Below are 18,247 nucleotides of genomic sequence, written 5' to 3' on the forward strand. Positions count from 1 at the left end.
GAGTGCACAGGCGAATAAAATGTGAGTAAACAGGTGGGCAAGAGCTTGCTACAGTTGTATGAGTTGTAATACAAGATACAAAACATTAAGGCCGGCATGGCCAGGAGGTTAAGGCACTTGACTCGTAATCTGAGGGTCGCGGGTTCAAATCCCCGTCGCACCAAACATACTCGCCCTTTCAGCCGTGGGAGCGGCTGAATGTGACGGTAAATCCCACTATTCGGTGATAAAAGAGTAGCCCAAGAGTTGGCGGTGGGTGGTGATGAGTAGCTGCCTTCCTTCTAGTCTATTGCAGATAGCCCTCGTGTAGCTTTGCGTGAAATTCAATACAAACAAAAACAAAACATTAAAGGTCTCAAGTTTATAAAAAATCTTCCGTTTTATTAACTGCAGTTTATCTGAATTTAAGACTTAAATTGTGGTTGAAATACTACAGGGTATGATCAGAAAGTTCTAAGACTTCGCTTTTATTCCGAAGAATAATGCACTTACATCTGTAATATATGTTATCCCCTTAGCGACCGTTTCGTCAGTGGACGATGTCGACGGTCACTCAAAACGTTGGTCATCTTTGACCAATTCCCGGCCATCTTGGAAGTGTTTTATCCACTGATAAACAACAGTCTTACCCAAGCAGTTGTTATCAAAGGCAGTTCTTAACATTTTAAGGATTTCTTTTCCTCCTTTATCATTTTTCACACAAAACTTGATACAAACACATTGGTCTTCTTTTCTGTCTATTTTTATTACGACCGGGATAAGAGATACATCTGTCTTTGAACATGGTTTTCGCATCACGAGTATAAGATTCGGAGAAATGGCTTGTTTGTGGGGCAGATCACTATTTGTACTTTGTACACACCTCAATGAAGCTCACTGCCTCTGTATTGGCACCTGTAGCGGAAGAAGTCTTAGAACACTTTCATCAGACCTTGTATACTTTGAGAAAAGGTTTGTTTTGGTTTTTTGTTTGCTTTGAATTTCGCGCAAAGCTACTCGAGGGCTATCTGCGCTAGCCGTCCTTAATTTAGCAGTGTAAGACTAGAGGGAAGGCAGCTAGTCATCACCATCCACCGCCAACTCTTGGACTACTCTTTTACCAACGAATAGTGTGATTGACTGTAACATTATAAAGCCCCCACGGCTGAAAGGGCGAGCATGTTTGGTACCACGGATACTGGAATTGCGAGTCGAGTGCCTTAACCACGTGACCATGCCGGGCCAACTTCAAAAAAGTATTGTATTGAGAACTGTGTGTTATAATAGGCTTAATGTTAGTGTCTTGTCCTTCGCTGGGACAGCGGTAACTTTAGGAACTTGGAATACTAATATCCGGGGTTCGATTTCCCACGGAAAACACAGCACATAACCCAACATGATTTTTGATATAAAACAAACGAATATAGATAAATTATTTTCACTCGAAGCGTATTATTAATTACTTTTATGAAATGTATAGATTAAATCATTTCTTTATACGTCTGTTAGCGTATATAACGCACGGAATGGTTATATACCATTAACCCTAAAAATATAGGGTATTTTTAAATATTTTCTCAGAATGTTACTGATGGTTGTACTTTTAGTATGTTTTTTTTTCAAAGCGAATAAGTCTGTGAGCGTTAGAAACACTAGAACTATTACGAAGTTAAATATAACTTCTTACAAACTGCTTTTAGTTTGTTTGCCCCACGGTGGCACAGCGGCGTGTCTGTGAAGTCGCACAGCTAGAAACGGGGTTTCGATTCCCTTGAAGGGCAGAGCTCAGATAGATCATGGTGCAGTTTCGTGATTAATTCCAAAAACAAACAAATAAGGTTTTAATTTGAATGCACCAAAGTTCGAACACTCGTAAAAACAAATATAGCGAACTTTATTATCTTTGGTAAAGTAGTAAGCTGCCGCTAGATGGCAGAAATTATACAAGTGATTAAAGTTGTTCAAATAATATGTCGGATCGCGGAAGTACAACTACATTTCTGTTACCAGTTGGCGTAAGATCTCGCCAGATTCAACTTGTTTTAGTCACTATTATACGAAAACTGTCGTGGATGTTATGTACTCAGAAGGTTGTGTTAGGCTAGGCTTTTCCTACTAAGAAAACAAGTTGTCTTTTGTTTCCTGTATTATATGTAAAATGGAAAAGCGTTGTATCAAAACGCGAGATCTCACAGATAGCTCAAAAACAGATGTAAAAAAAACCCAACAGTTGTCGAGTTTACGAAGAATCGTATTTATTTTTTAAACCTTTATTTTATTCTAGATCAACGAATTTAAAAGCCTACCATTTAAATAAGTTTTACAGCTATATGAAAATATCCCGAGCTCAGATTATTCAACAAAACGTTAAGTAACACTAAGAAATATTATTAGATCTTCAGTCGATGTGTGAGTGAAGATTGGGTTAGTTTGTTTTGAATTTTGCGCAAAGCTACACGAAGGTTATCTGCGCTAGCCGTCCCTAATTTAGCAGTGTAAGACTAAAGAGAAGGCAGCTAGTCATCACAATCCACTGCCAACTTTTTTACTGACGTATAGTACGATTGACCCTCACTTATAACACCCCACGATCAAGGGCGATCATGTTTGGTGTAAGAGGGATTCGAACTGCCGACCCTCAGATTGCGAGTCGAGCTCCCTAACCATCAGGTCATGCCAGCACATGAGTGCGGAACATTCTGCTTTTAACAATAGTACTTATCCCACCACAGGGGCATGTCAATCGGTGTGGTATGGGGATCTCTGCCTCTAACCGCCTTCTGAAATACAGACATTTAAAATTTTAAAGTTCTCTCCATTGTGATTTCCACTGACATGACAGTATTTTCTTCTGCCTTCATGCAAACTGTGTACCCTCTCCCCTAAGCCCCCAACTAAAAACAAAATCACAGAAACGCCATATCCTAAATATACGTGTTCATGTTAATTTAAAACGGCCTCGCGCTACAGAATCATGAAAATGAGACGTAGGATTAACTATCAAATTTTATGAGTTGAGGGTGGATGTCCGCTAGTCTATCACTTCCACATTAAGAACAGCTATGGGCAGATAGTCCTATGTGCAGCATTGAACAAAAGTTCAAACAAACAGATAGGTTCACCCAAAAAAATTATGCACAAATGCAACCCGTAGTTGGCAACGTTGCTTTTTTTACATATATATTTTAGAAATTACAACGGTTTGTTTCACTACATACTGTTATTTTCCCAAGGGGAGGAAGAATGGCTCCTGGAGCCATTCATTTGTGTGTTTTTTGTCACTCAGTCAGTAGACACTGAAATGCCTTCATATCAAGGACACCTAACGTTGCAATCTGTATTTTCATGACGTCATTCTAATGTGTATATGCCATGAATCGCGAGAAGAATTATACACTTTGTAAGCTACAACACAGCATGATACATGAACTTCAGAAGCAAGAAGCAAAGACATTTGTCACTCTTGATTTTGGTTATATTTAAATTTTAAGCAGAATAATTTCGGGAGCCCTGTACACCTAGCGTTGGTGTTAGATTGAGTATTTTTCTGTAATGTAAAAACTAAAGTTTTACGCAGGGATACAACGATGTATGGGAGAGTGAAATTTCCTAATATCTATCTTAATATAAGAAAGAAATGTTATCAAGTGTTAAGAATAACAACTAACTGTCCTCAGAGTATTCACTTTTTGTCTGCAAGTTAATATACGAAAAATGAACATGAAACTGAAATGTATTGAAGGTACTAATAAAGCCCCCCTTAACATCAACTTGCTTACTAAGATACTGTCAATATAACATTATCATATCTCTATAAAACAGTCAAAACTGAGAACCACCAAAACACTGAACAAGTGGTAAACTAACGCGTAATAAAAAAAAAAATTTTATAAAAGGAAGTAGAAATCGATATATACTTAGTTATAATATAGAAAGTTTAAATTCTACAAAAATAATAAAATAAAAAAGACAAAACTACAAAAACAGAGTTACTTAACGTAACACACACACATATTTATAAATCACTATTTCGGCTCATCGTTGTAATTATGTTAGTCTAAGCCAAAGTAGGGATAATTTAAGTAGTCATTAAGTAACACGGTTTTAGTTGCTTTTACTTTTTTGTTTCAATATTTTATTCAGCATTAATGGTGTTAAAAGACACGTAAGCTCAAGAAGTTTTTTATAGTTGTTTTTTTTTTTAATTTCGCGCAAAGCTAAACGAGGGCCATCTTCGCTGTCCGTACCTAATTTAGCAGTGTAAGACTAGAGGGAAGGTAGATAATCATCACGACCTACCGCCAACTCTTGGGCTATTATTTTATCAACGAAGAGTGGGATTGACCGTCACATTATAACGCTCCCGCGGCTGAAAGAGCGAGCATGTTTGGTACGACGGGAATTGGAACCCGCGACCTTCGGATTACGAGTCGAGTGTCTTAACCACCTGGCCATGCCGGGCCGGTTTTTATTTCATTTTTATTTAGCATTAAAACTTTCTATATTACTTTAGCTAGATAAATTGCATATATGTTGATCTCTACATGTTTTTATAAACTTAAAAAAAACATTGATAACACTTGTTTGTTTCTCTTTTATTAGTTATATTTTTGTGTGTCAATATTAACAAATCTGGGGCTCGCGTACACTTAATTCGATTTTACCTTCACCAGGGCCTTCAGCAACTACCTACCCTCAAATCTAATCATGTACCTAAAGTAGCGCATCCTCCATTTTATATACATTTACAATAATTTACTTTCCGTTACAAGAAATAAATCGTTGGAACCCCACGTGGAAGAGTCTTCTGACTGAATTAGAGCGGTAAGTTTAGTCTTAGCACACCAAATTAAAAATGAATGCATGTAGGTTTAAAAACATATAACTATGGGTCATATTTGATACTTTAATCGGGTGAGGCCTAAGGTTTCGAGCTATATCAGCTGTCATTAAGTCAGCTAGACCGAATACGATAATTAGTACCAAATACGTTTTCATGCTTGGTTTGTTTGTAGGCCCGGCATGGCCAGGTTGGTTAAGGCGTTTGACTTGTAATCCGAGGGTCGCGGGTTCGGATCCCAGTCGCACCAAACATGCTCGCCCTTTCAGCCGTGGGGGCGTTATAATGTCACGATCAATCCCACTATTCGTTTGTAAAAGAGTAGCCCAAAAATTGGCGGTGGGTGGTGATGGCTAGCTGCCTTTTCTCTGGTCTTACACCGGTAAATTAGGTAAACAAAATTTGTTTGTTTTGAATTTCGCGCAAAGCTACACGAGGGCTATCTGCGCTAGCCGTCCCTAATTTACTGGTGTAAGTATAGAGAAAAGGCAGCTAGTCATGACCACCCATTTTTGGGCTACTCTTTTACCAACAAATAGTGGGATTGACCGTAACATTATAATAACCTCACAGCTGAAAGGGCGAACATGTTTGGTACGAGAGGGATTCGAACCCGCGACTCTCAGATTACGAATCGAACGCCTTAACCCACCTGGTCATGCAGGGCCTGCTTAGTTAGAGTGATAACTTACGTCTGTACACATAGTTACAAAATATTGTCGAAATTAAAAGTCACCCGAAATCTTAAAATGCGTTTTATGTGTTGGTTAATGTAACAAAAAATAATATGCCAGGTACGTTTCTGTAAAAATAAACTCTAATAATCATGTTGTGATTTTTGACGTACTCCAAAACAGGGAATCGTTCGGAACACAAAATTAATATTTTATTGAAGGATGTTGTGAAATTAAATGTTTGTCATTGCACTATATTTTCTTACATTATTATACAATTAAAGTTTGAAGAATGTGTTTTATCTAAACGCCATACAGATAAAAAACTGATATTTGAAGTACAACACGGATACAAACAAACGAGAGTCAATTAGATAATACCGATTTCTACGAACTATTTGCAAACTTAACACGTTTTCCTGAAAGTGTATTACTACTGTAAATAATCTTATTTTTTTGAAAACCTAAATAAAGTATATATATATATATACAAATAGTCTTTAAAATTGCTGACTAATCAGTTATTTTCCCTGTGATTTATTTACACATCCGAAAAGCTAATCGTGATAGTTGTTCATAAATGAAAAGGACTGGGTGTGTGTGGCTCAGTATTCAGTTTCAGTCTATAACACCATGGGTTTAAGTTTCGCATACCATTGCCGCAAAAGCGCATTCTGCATTTTTGAGTTGTTAAAGGAGAGACAGTGAGATCATACTATTCGATAAGCGTAGTTGAAGAGCTGGATGTGGGTGTTGTTAACTAGCTAGCTTCATGCTAATCTACTACTTTTAAAAAATAATGATTGCTAGCGCAGATAATTTTGTAGCTTTGCGCGAAAATTCGAAACCAAACAAAACACGAAATTAAAACATTAATTTATATTAAAGAGCTGACTGATCAGATACATTAATAACATTATAAACGGATTGTCCTGTGCATAGAATATTTAATTTTTTTTATCTTAAACTTCGCATATTTTAAAAACGCGTGCATTAATATCGTTTACTTTGTACAAAATAAGCACATTACAAACAAAATTGATTTAACTCCATAAAAGTGCACAAGAGAAACGTAAAATAGGTTATACGAGTGTTCTAGGAAACGTGTACTTATCTTAAAGATTCGATTTATGTGTGTGTAATTTTAAGAACAACAATAAGTAACAAACAAGTAGGCTTACGTTATTATCAAACGGATCTCTACTTGCTTTTGTTTACTGAAAAGCTCATTTTCTGCGTAACGTGTTCATCGAAACATTTTCAAGTACATTATTGTGTGTGTCAATATTTTCGTCGTTCAACGTAAAAACTGAGGCTTATTTTATGATGGTGCAATAATCCATTTTGCAAGTTGCAGGGCCTTCAACTTCTTTTTTTTTTTCCTAATTCGAGTTATAATAAACATCCCGTTATCTTAAGAAAACCTTAAATTTTTTGTAAAGTTGTTTACATCTAGTTTTTACAGTGAATTGCGTTACAAAGTTGGCGTTGTGCCAAGGCGGGTAATAGTAATATTGTTGAACGCTAGAATGACGTGTTTGTGACGTTTCATTGTTTTTACGCGGAAAAGGACTGTTGAGGTGGGCCTAAACTTTTGTTGTTATTTTTTGTTGGTGTTTTTGTCAAAGAGGTTATTTATTTTTCAGTATCTTTTGGTTTTTACTTACTGTTTCAAATCAAACAATTTTTTAAAGGATATTATCTCACACGTTTTATTTTTTCTTCATATCGACTTGTTTTTATACAATTTACATGTAATGAGTTTACATATTACACTCTTATCTGCAATATGTTCTCATTGCACGTAATTATGAGTGATTTTATGTTATTCCCTGTTACAACCCTCGTGTAAATAACTACCACAAAATTAGGTGAAATTGCTCACTTTTTATGAGTGATTTGCATAAGGAATCTAAGTGGTGATTAATTGTTCACTGACAGTAATTTTGTTTATAATTTTATTTTGTAATCTGGACCTTTTGCTACAGTGCGCATGACTCTACATCAAGTAAATTTATAAAAGTAATCTTAGAATACCTTCAGTGTTCGTAAATTTTAATGATTAAAATAAATTACAAAATATCTAAAAACAAGGATTTGTTAGAAATATGCGAATCAAGGAAGAGATAGCCAGTTTCAGTTCGTTCTGTGTTTGAGAAATTATTAAACCATGGAACTGAGTGGCATTCATTAAGTACATTTAGTTACATGATCGACTAGTCGTAAAACTATCCAAATAGGTTTAATTGTAGGTAAGTCTTAGTACCCTTAAACAAGTAAATTTATGTTAAAAATGAAAACGTTGCAAGCGACTTTAGGCCTTCACTTATGTACAAGTGAGAGTGATCTGTAGCAAACGTTAAGAAATAAATAAACAAACTTGTTATCGTTACGTGCAGTGGGTTTCGCATTATTTTCACCAAATAATTTAAAAGAACATGCCCAACGAAACAACACTTTAAAACAATGTCATCCGATCACATGTAATAATACCAGTGGGATAATATTAATTTCTCCTTATGTATTTCCAGTAATTATCCCGTCTCCGGTGCGGCAGCGATGAGTCTTTGGATTTACAATGCTAAAATCAGGGGTTTGATTCCCCTCGGGAGACATGGCAGATAGCACGATGTGGATTTGTCGTAATAAAACGAACACAATAACCATTGTATGGCTCATGAGCGCCTGTGAGTTTACAACATTAACTGCTTGGAAGATGCAGAGATATCACATGATGCATCATTACGCATTACAACATCTGTAGTTCCATCCACCTCTTCAGTTAATGTATCATCATACTCCTGGGGGATACTTTGGTACAGCTGAAGAGTAGAAAAAATTATAAGGGCTCAAATCAAGTGCACTGGATAGTAAGACAAACACACGGATATCATAGAAATGACCAATAGGACATTACAGCTGCTGGATTTGAGAACGAAATTCAGCGCAGTATTTGTCAATACACAAATTACCATGAGTAAAGCGTTTGTGTGTGATTCGTCAGACTTATTACAGATACCATCAGAAATAACACTGTAAATATTTTTCTTGTAATTGTATCTTCAGGAAATCAACTAATATAAGATTGATGAATCTTTGTGTTTATGTGTATGTGTAAAACGATATATTTTATGTATCGAACATACTATAATATATATATTCACTTAAAACAATTGTTGTATTACTAGTCCTCATGAAGCTGTAATGGCGATATGTTGTCTTTGATAAAAAAGTTTATTATTATTATTATGTAGAAAATAAATATTTTTTGGGGAGTTTACCCCTTCCTATCTTTATTGCTAAAATGACGTAATATAATGGTTCGGTCTTCCATATATTTATCTAACGTCACGCAAACCGACAATGTTAACTTTTACGTTTTATTTTACCCCATGCTTCTGAACTGAAATTATCTCAGTTCAATGTTTGATGTCGAAGAAAGGTTTAATTCCTAGAGTTTCAAAGTTGATGACCTTGATAAAGAAGAGAAAGATTTACCAAACGAAAAAAGGTTAACATTCGAGCGATCAACGAACGCAGCGAATATCAGATTCTAGAACATTTGTGAAACAAAGACCAAGTGAAATAACAGTTCTTTTTTTGGGTTTGGATGAGATCCAACAAAATGCTGATATTCTTCCAACAGCTGATGTAACCTTTACCACTTTCAGGTTTAAATTGCTTAAAAATAGATTTTGGAGAATTCAAGATAAATATGGCAGCGTGTGAGGATTATCATTTTGGTGCCCTCTATTGGCTGTTAGCTAAATCAAGACATTACATACTATGAAATTAATATTTTTCTTCTTTGCTCTGAGCATAGTTATATCTGTTTGGTATTAAGTACAACACTAGATAATGGGGTATCTGCAATCTGTCCGCTGTGAGGAATCAAATATCAGATTTTAGTGTTGTGAATTTGCAAATTCTTTGTTTATCCACGCGGGTTGAAGAACACAGATTTTTTTTCTCTCTCTGTATCACCTTTTTTCTCTGTCTCTCAGTTTTTGTTTAGAAGTTACCGACTTCTCGTAACAGTAAATGGTGAACGTCATTAAGAAGAAAGAAAAAGAGCGAGAGATTTGATTGGTTGGTTGTTGTTAAGCGCATTGTGACGCAATGGGTTATCTGTGCTTTGCCCACCATGGGTATCGAAACACGATTTTCAACTTCGTAAGCTTTCAGACTCAGCACTGAACCACTGGTAAACGAAAGAAAGAGAGAAAAACATTATAAATTTTCAATTCCACTCGCAAAACTCTAAAAAATTTATTTTTTTAAGTGTAAAAAAATAAACACAAAAGCTTGTAATAGAAATAAATTCAGATATTGAAAGTTAGTGACCAACCATTAAAAAACCATAAAAACAGATTTTGCTGAATTACGTCAAATTCACATATAATTATTGTACTATTGTATACTAAACGTTAATGTTTTTCTATACCAATCTGTCACTATTACTCAGCTTCAACATTTTGGATTCCCACTTCAGTTTTTAGCTAAGCCTACCCTTTAACAAAATAAGAAGAAACTAACATTAACTGCTAAAAATATACTTATAGTTTGAAATACATACAACTCTATCAGGGTGATAAAGATAGGATAAAATATTGATTCTTAAATGCAGTAACGAATGAGGAACAAATATTTTACTAAAACTCAGTAGTGTTGTGTATTAGCTATCTAAATACAAACTCACAGAGGAAAAACTAATAATTTATCGGAGTTAAATAAACATTCAAATTGTTACGACTCCATATTTCAACAGAGCAACTTACTGAAGCTTTACTTGTTCCAAGAATTAGGCTTAACAGGTAATTTTTTTAGCATAATTACGATTTGAAATATTCCAACCTAGGGCCCCAGCTTTTTCAGGTAATCGTTTTTTACACAACCTGCTCCTAGAATTGTGCCCTAGTGTTAATACCACTACAGTAATATGATTCACTTGTTATTGTGACAATTGAAAACTGCCGGATTTAAATTATTCATTATTATAATAGAACATATCTATTTTTAGGGATATAAAAAATAGAAGAATTGTGCCTGTGGTCTACACTTTGATTACCTACGAGGATTATAACTGTCGAAAACTCACTATAACCATCACCTCTCACCCAGATTATATACTATGATGGTCATTCAAAAGAGTCTTTATTCGCCTAACCATTTGTTACAGGATAAATTGTGTAAAGCAGGACTGTGTTTTTGCACCGTCAATTTTCACTATTACGTTGGTAGTTATGCTTTCAGGTGCCTTTAATTATTTCGACACCAGAGTACGGATCGTACGGATCAAGTTGCTATATGACAGAAAGCTGTTTAATTTCAGAAGACTGCATGCCAAGGCTAAAGTCCTGGAAGAAATGTTAGATGAACTGCTGTTTGCTGACGATTATGGTCTAGTAGCCCAGGAGAACATGAAATGATCATGGACCACTTTGTTGCAAGTTGTTATTGTTGTGGTCTAACCGTCAGCCGGAAAAAGGCAGAGGTTATGTAGCAACTAGCACCAGGCAAGTCACCCCGTAATTAATATCCGTAGAAGACAATGTCCTCGACGTCTGAGGCAACGTTACATACCTAGGTAGCACGCTGTCAAGAGAAGCCATCATCAACAAAGAAAGTGCCAACAGGATTGTTAAATCAATCTCGGCCTTTGGGGAACTCCGGAAATATCACTGGGACCAGAAAGACATAATTTTACAGATAAGTCCATAAAACTGTTGTAATTTGCTGTCTGCTTTTTTTTTTTTGTATATGTGTCTTAAATAACATATAGTCGACATGTGAAGAAACTTAAATATTTTCATCTCAACTGTCTTTTGACAGTTTGACAGATTTGATTGACTGATTGTTGTTAAGCGCATTGTGATGCAATGGGTTATCTGTGCTCTGCCCACCATGGGTATCGAAACCCGATTTTCAACTTCGTAAGTTTTCAGACTCAGCATGAACCATTGGTAAACGAAAGAAAGAGAGAAAAAACATTATAAATTTTCAATTCCACTCGCAAACTATAAAAAAACTAACTTCAACAAGCCTGTTGAATTAAGTGTATATTAAATCTTCTGAAGGGACCATCTACATGCTTTCAATGGGTTGCAAAAGTGGCTTTTTTTAAATAATAATATACTCTTCAAAACAAGAAACGCAAAAGGGATATTTTTTTTTATTTTAAAGAGAAATATATGTAATAACGTTACAAGCTCAGAGTATGTGATGTTACACGTGTTAAGGCACTGATTGTCAGACCAAAATGGCAATAAAAGTTGTGCACTTTGAAAACGGAGGAAAACATCGGATTTTTCGCCAAAACACATTCGTGTCCAATAAATTTGTTTGAGAGATCTGCATGTTCTGCAAGTGCAACATATGCAAAATCCCTATAAAAGTGACGGGTTCTCGGTTTCCATAGCTCAGTGTTAAGCCACTCACACGCAATACAGTTACGCCAAGACTGACTAAAGCACAACGCAACAACGCCATTGGTCGCTTGGAGGCAGGCGAATCTCGATCAGATGTTGCCAGAGCTGTGAATGTCCACCCAAGCACCATCACAAGGCTATGGAATCGTCATCAACAACATGGATCAACTCGTGACCGTCCACGATCTGGCAGACCTCGTGTGATCACGCCCGCACAAGATCGCAACATCCGGTTACGTCACCTTCGGAATAGGACCACCACTGCGACGTCTACTGCCTCAACCATACCAGGGCTGCGTAGGATTTCCGATCAGACCGTACGCAACCGTCTACGAGATGCAGGAATCCGACCTCGACATCCAGTCAGAGGCGTCATCCTCACTCAGCAACATCGTCAAGCACGGCTGCAGTGGACTCGGGCACATCGGGTATGGCCTCATCGACGATGGAGGCATGTTTGGTTCAGCGATGAATCACGTTTTATGCTTCGTAGGTAGGATGGAAGGACCCGTGTTTACCGTCGCCGAGGTGAACGTTTTGCAGCAAACTGTGTGCAAGATGTTGACAGATTTGGTGGTGGCAGCGTCATGATGTGAGCTGCCATCGCCTACAATGCCAGAACAGACCTTTTGCATATTCGAGGGAATCTTACGGCTCAACGATACGTCGACGAGATTCTTAGGCCCCATGTGCAACCCATCATGGTGAACGTCAACGACGTTTTTCAACATGACAACGCTCGTCTTCACACAGCCCGACTCACCACTGTCTTCTTGAGACACCACAACATCAACGTTCTTCCCTGGCCCTCCAGATCACCAGATTTAAACCCCATCGAACATCTTTGGGACGAGTTGGACCGACGTCTGCGACGGCGACAACCTCAACCGGAGACTCTACCTTAGCTTGCAGCAGCTTTGCAGGCTGAGTGGACAGCCATTCCACAGGATGTGATTCATCATCTCATCGCTTCCATGGGCAGGAGATGCCAAGCAGTTATTGATGCTCACGGGAGGGCATACTCGTTATTGACGTTGAGTGACGTTAAACTTCAACTAGTGAGTGTGGACTTCGCCTTTGCAGACTTTGGATGTTCAGCAGTGAATGTACAAAGTTTCACACATGTCATACAGAAATACTCGGAATAAACTTGTTAACAATTTGTCTTATATTTTGCCTTTTGCGTTTCTTTTTTTTGAAGAGTATATTTAAACAATTCTACTTAGACACGATATATATATTTTAGGAGTTTAAATAATTATTAGTGTAAAAATATTTTATTTATTCTTGTCTCCTAGTGGGGCAGCAGTAAGTTTAAGGACTTTCAACGCTAAAAATCCGAGATTCGATTCTCCGCAGTTGGCATAGCAACAAAAATTGACTTTGCTTGCTTTAAAAGAAAGAAACAAAGTCTTTATAGCAAAATATGCTATACCACCTTGTCTAAATAGTTATTTTCAGGTGTTCTGTACAAACAATGGAACTTTTTGATGGGTTAGCGTAATAACACGCATCTGGAAATATAAGTTTAACCTTCAACAAACTAACAGAAACTCATTGTCATGTTCAGGTACAGCAATAGAGGAACAACGTAAATATTTAGAACTTTTCACCTACCGAGAAACAGTTGATGTCTGTACAAATTATGGTACTATTTTTTATCCAAATAGAAGAAAAAAATATATATTTAAAGGAAATGTTTTTGTTTCATTATTGTAAAATAATAATATATTCGCCATACATTTACTTTATGCTACTAGAGTAGGGTTATCATAAATTCAAGTTATAGAGAAACCGGCAGATAGGTGTCAATCAACGTATTCATACAAAATTCGAAATAATTAAAAATTAAATGCTATAAAATTACTTTCTTAGGCTCTGGACCCCCCTATTTAGAAATGAAATAAAAGCTCTATTTTTTGTCTCAAATACATGATACAGCCTTACGTTTTCACCTAAAATATTAAATGAAAAAATCTTCTGGTGGGACAGCGATGAGTCTACGGATTTACAAGAGTAAAATCAGAGGTTCGATCCCTTTCGATAGACATGGTAGATAAATATCTATATTAGTTTGTTGTAACTTAAAACAGACCGAAATAAATTAACCGAAAACGTTGCACTAACTGAAAGGATCCCTAGGTACAAACTATGATGTGGAATTATAAATGTGCCCTACGTTTTGGAGGTGGCTGCAGAGTAGGACCCACATTACGATGGAGATACACCGTCTCTCTGTCTTAACCTCCATTCGCCAGTCTCGCATAAGAAATAAAAAGAGTAGCAATATATATAGAAAATAGGAAAGCGAGATGTAAGTGTTCAAGCTCACAACGTCCCACATCTATATCACCCCTCACTGTCTGCAAACAGTTACGGGAAGGTGACTGTTCTCCCAAGTAAGGAAGAAAAAATTAATTGGAATAAAAATAAGGAAAAGAAAATAAGGTACTACCTTAGCAATGAATGCCCTTTACCATATTGGGGGCTGGAATGCTAACTTCAAGAGGTAAGTTTTCAACTTACTTACCCCCAAATGGTAGTATCTTATTTTCTCATTTTTATTTCAATTATCAGTGATGTCGAGAAAACCCACTTATAGAGAAAAATATACCTGTAAAAACGGCTGGTTTGGGTTGAGAAATATTTTACGTAAAGGAGCGAACAACGTCAGGTGAACCTGACGATGACCGAAGAAGCCGCTTTTACATATATATTTTTATTTCAATTAATATTTCTTCTTTACTTTGGAGAGAAGTCACCTTCCCACAACTGTCTGCATGCAGAGAATGGTGATATAGATGTGGGACATTGTGGGTTTGAGCACCCACATCTCGCTCTCCTAATTTTTATTGCTACTCTTTTATTTATTATGTCAGAATGACGAATGGAGGTTAGGACTGGATATACGGTGTATCCCCACCGCAGTGTGGGTCCTACCTCATCATTCACCTCCAAAGCCTTGGGCACATTTTATAATCCCACATTATAGTTTGTACCTTGGGATATTTTCAGTTACTGCAGCGTTTTTCGTTTAATGTTTTTTTTTTGTTTTGGCCTGCTTTTTAAGTTATAACAAACTCATATAATTAGTCAGAGGTTTGAATTTGCTGTTTTTAACGCATCTCTTCCTTGTGATTTTGCTTACTTAACTTCAATAAATTTGTTTTATTCTGACTAAAATATACATATATATGTATTACATACACATATACATTTAATGAAAATATCGTCAACAAATTATTTATCTAGTTTCATTCCTGTTTCTGGTTGCCCTACTAAAGAGATAATGACGTTTTTCGGGTTTTCTATTAATATTTTATTTTTCCCTGTTAAATTTTTATTTCTCAACTTCTACATTTGTTGGGATATTGTCTGTCTGTTTGAAACTTGCAATTCATCGAACCTGTTATAAAGTTTGTTGTACGTCTCGTTTTTGTTTAATGCCGTCATTAGTTTATAAATTCAATCTCTTTTTTTTCCTCACCTATGTTTATGTTTATAGATGTGTTTAATCTGCTATTTGGTATTGAAAGAAATAAAACCATGAATATTAATCTCTTGATTACGTCTCTTAACTTGCTTTATCATTTCCTAAATTTTGTACAGTGATCGTCCGTTGTACATTTCTTAATGGTGCTGAAGTACCTTGATTCTCTTGTACTCGTCAGGTGTTCTCAGGCCTGGCATGGCCAGGTGGGTTAAGGCGTGCGACTCGTAATCTGAGGGTCGCGGGTTCGCATCCCTGTCGCACCAAAAATGCTCGCCTTTTCAGCAGTGGGTGCGTTATAATGTGACGCTCAATCCCACTATTCGTTGGTAAAAGAGTATCCCAAGAGTGGGTGGTGATGACTAGCTGCCTTCCCTCTAGTCTTACACTGCTAAATTAGGGACGGCTAGCGCAGATAGCTCTCGTGTAGCTTTGCGCGAAATTAAAAAAGAAACAGACATTTGTTCTTACCCCCACGTGTAACATCGGTTTCACATATTTTCTTTTTTCCATGACCACAATAACAGCTTCGTCTGTTGCTATCTTTTCAAAACGAAGCATTGTGACTGTCTATTTTCCCTAGGACTAAAATTTTGATAACCTTCAACTTTTATCCGCAAACATTTCGTATTTTCATATACTTTCTTCTGAGTATTCCTGTTACTAGGAGACGAAAAAAAACATGATAGTCCACCCTATCTAAACTTTGGTTGTGTCTAGACATGCGAGTACACACAGGTGCATGTCAGATTTAGCCATGAAACACCTGGAAAGAAACGCTGACTCAGATAAAAGTAGCTCACTGAGTTGCTAATACTCTCTAATACTGCCGATAGTTAGAAGCTCAGAGAGGTCGCCACTTTCCAACAGAGCGAGTTGAATAAGTTTCTCCCATTGAGAACAGTTACATCATCGGCTAAACCGAGACAAATGCTTGTATGTGTTGCTCTATACTCTATAGGGTGGTTAGAACAGGTTAACCAGTCAAAAGTAACAGCGTATACGTAGTTCATCAATAGTAACACGTGTTGCGCATAATATGTAATACGTTTTGAAACAGTAAGTTTTGCTCTCTCCTCTCAAAAGTAAATAAAAAACTAAACGAGAGAGATTTTATTAAAAGCACGACGTTTTCTTGTTTCAAATTAATAACACACAAAAAAAAAAACACAATTGTTGAAAACTTGCTATTTTTGATTCTCAAAATGAAATATTTCTTATTCGTTCCAGTGTCACATCTTTTGTGCATACCCAGTTATCTGCAGCTGTATATACATCGGTGAACTGTAGCACGAGTCAATAAATCAGTTATTGTGTTGACTGACTGACTGCCCTCCAGAGGCACAACAATGTCTGCAGACTTATAACGCTAAAATCCGGGTTTCGATACCTGTGTTGGGCAAAGCATAGGTAGCCTGTTGTGTTTAACTTCAAACAGTCAGTCAACTTCATTGATCACCACACAAGTGGATTAATTGTTGTTTTGAATTTCGCGCCAACTGTTCTTAACGTAGCAGTGTAAGACTAGAGAGAAGTCATCATCACCCACAGCAAACTCATCGGCTAGTAACGGTAAAAACCAACGAAGAGAGGGATTAACCGTCACATTGTAACGCGCTCACAGTTGAAAGAGCGAGCATGGTTGGTGTGACGGGGATTCGAACCCGCGACCCTCTGATTACGAGTAGAGCACCCTAATTGCATGGTCATGCTGGGCCAACACAAATGGAAATCAAAAAAGTGGGTAGATGTGTCATCTCCAATAATTTACAGTTTGTGAGCAATTGTAGTACATCATATTAATGTTGCTCAACTTGTACCTTTTTCAAATAAAAATAAAGTGATTAATTAATACAGTTTAATACCATATTTAATTATCCTAACTACATGTAAAAATCATACATTATAAACAAACACACACATATAAAACTATGTGGTATGTGTACCTGTTTTATACAGTATTCATAAATTTAAGTGTATGTTTAGGACTAGATAGCAATAAGTTTTCTTATATTTACATGTATGTCTTATGTATTAATTGTAAGTTTACATGTACAATTATTTACTGGGGCAAATGAACAATTATTTATTGGCCAGATTCTAGTGCTGGTGTACATGCTTATTACACTGTGTAATACAAATTAAGTTCCTGGATAGTATGTGTTATTTCTTCTATGTAACACAAATTAAGTTCCTGGATAGTATGTGTTATTTCTTCTATGTAACACAAATTTTATTCCTAGATAGTATGTGTTATTTCTTCTATGTAACACAAATTTTGTTCCTGCATATTATGTGTTATTTCTTCTATGTAACACAAATTTTGTTCCTGGATAGTACGTGTTATTTCTTAATTGCGTATATTGTAAAAGTACAGAAAATGACCATTATTCCCTTCAAACTTTGTTTTTGTGACCTGGATAATGAAATTTAGAAATTAACTTATTTTCTATGTAAAAACGGGCAAATTTGCACATTTTCATTTACATAAGGTCTGAATAAAACAACATATGAACCAAGATTTACATGTATTTATACTAAAGTTATACAAAAAATGTTTAGAAGCGAGTAGTTTTTCGAGACTTGCGACTCTAATGTAAATCACTTTCACGGATCAACCCCCAAATATAGTCTCCCGTCATGTTTTCGTTATACGCTCCCAGGTCACAAAACTACAGTTTGATGAGAAAAATAGGTCTTTTCCATTTACTTTAGGCATAAGCAATTGGGAAATAACACTTTCTCCCCAGGAACAAGAAAAAGTAAAAATTTTGTTACATGGTATTGTTTTATTAATTTTAGCCAATCAGATCTGTTTAATTTACAAAGCTATATT

At 36.3% G+C, this 18,247-nt stretch overlaps 1 long non-coding RNA gene across 1 annotated transcript; it reads left to right on the plus strand.

The window, feature by feature from the left end:
* Positions 1 to 887: 887 nt before the first annotated feature.
* LOC143251028 (uncharacterized) lies at positions 888 to 15,478 on the plus strand. Its single transcript, XR_013028466.1, has 2 exons — positions 888 to 951; positions 10,514 to 15,478. It is a non-coding gene; the product is annotated as an uncharacterized LOC143251028 (long non-coding RNA).
* Positions 15,479 to 18,247: the final 2,769 nt, after the last annotated feature.

This window comes from Tachypleus tridentatus, chromosome 5 (genome assembly GCF_004210375.1).
Source record: "Tachypleus tridentatus isolate NWPU-2018 chromosome 5, ASM421037v1, whole genome shotgun sequence".
In the NCBI taxonomy this organism is placed as follows: Eukaryota; Metazoa; Arthropoda; class Merostomata; order Xiphosura; family Limulidae; genus Tachypleus; species Tachypleus tridentatus.